Here is a 1,706-nt window from a genome sequence, read left to right as displayed (position 1 = left end):
CATCCTCACGATGTTCGTCATGCTGTTTGGTTGGTTTCTTGGTTGGTTTCTCCACGTCCAAGTCTTCTCCATCGTCATCGGAGCCATCCCGATCAGGAGTCCAGTCATCCTTAGAAAACTGTTCGGTTCGTTTCTTGGCCGGCTTGTCCACATCCAAATCCTTCCAACTGTTGTCATCGAACTGCCGATCTTCCACCCCTTCCTTTCTCTTTGGCCTGGCTTCCTCATCTGACGGTGACTCGGTTGCTGCCCGGCCTCTCCTTTGACCCTTGCTTCTGCCGGGCTTCTTGCCCTTCCCAACACTATGAACATGAGGTTTAGGAACGTGAACTTTGATTTTCCTTCGTGGAGGTGCTTCCAGCAGCATTTTCCCCTCAAGAAAGGATTTAAATTGAAAGGCAACTTTGTGTTGTTCTTGACGTTCATACCAAAACTGGAGAGCTTCAGTGACCATCTCCATCGGGAATTTGGAGGGATCAAGAAACTTGTAAAAGTTGTTACCTTCTCCATTTACTGATCTCCAAGCCGGGGGTATATATTCTAGATCAATGAAGTCAAGTAACTTTGATCCAATAGCCGTCCAAGGAGCCGATCCCTTACTCTGCCCAGCTGCAAGATCTAAGTAGACAAATGTTTAGTGATACAGGGCAAGAAATCTCTGGGGACCGGCTTACTATAGTGCTGGTTGACAAATGTACGAAGAACATTCAGCCGCCAAATTCGAATATCACGGGAAGTTTTAAGTGGTGGTTTCGATGGATCGGGTAGAATAGGTTCAAGGTATAGGTTCTTCTCCAAAGTCATAGCACCCCGGGATCGGTGTCCTCCTTCGGCCGAAGCAAGATCCTCCAACCCATAGTATTCTTCATTGTGTGCTCTCCAAGAAGATACCGATATTCCTTCCTCATGGAAAGTCCGGCTATGGTTATCAATAAAGTCTTTCCCATTCCCGAGTTCTTGATTGAAGTCATACGTCGAGACGTCCAAATTACCATCGGGCTTCAGATAACATCCTAAGATAAAGACCCGGACACCCATTGTGTCATAAAGTTCCTTGGAAAATGCATGCATCCGAGCCGTGCAGTTCTTTACAGCCAGTCTACCAAAGGTCCAGATAAGCCAACGTTAGAATAATGAAAATTAACTTACTTGGACTTGAGTTCCGGGTCAACTCCCTTCTTGTTGTACTCCTCGGCCGTCCTCTGCAGTACGTCTTTCTCCCTTTTCTTCAGTTTTCCCATCATTTGAGTCACGACCCACTCCCGAAAATCAAAATGAGTGGGATCTCCCCCTTTAGGCCTCTTTTGTCCCTCTTCAATGGCTTCGGCACAAAGCCTTTTCGCTTCGGTATCGATGGCGTCCTTGTTCTCATGCTGGAACACACGCCGGGCGTGCCACGACTTTCCCATCCTCGGCATTTTCTGACTTCTCTTACGACTGTACCGGGCAAACCACTCTTTAATATCCTACAAGTCCGTCAGGAATCAATTAGAGGGCCCCTGGAAAAAGTACTTACTTTTTTAACAGCTGATCTTTCTTCCTTCTTGAACGATTTTCCATTGGGGAGTATGTCGAGCATGTCTTGCAAAACTCGAGAAAATATCTCAGCACGAGCAGCGTCGTTGGCGTCTCTGTACTCCTCCCGATGTTTTTCCAATAGAGCACTTTCTTCATCGGTCCAATGCCTCCCGGACCCATGGTGCTGG

Source organism: Laccaria bicolor, genomic scaffold, assembly GCF_000143565.1.
Source record: "Laccaria bicolor S238N-H82 LACBIscaffold_49 genomic scaffold, whole genome shotgun sequence".
Taxonomy (NCBI): domain Eukaryota; kingdom Fungi; phylum Basidiomycota; class Agaricomycetes; order Agaricales; family Hydnangiaceae; genus Laccaria; species Laccaria bicolor.
Note: the sequence above shows the minus strand (reverse complement) of the source record.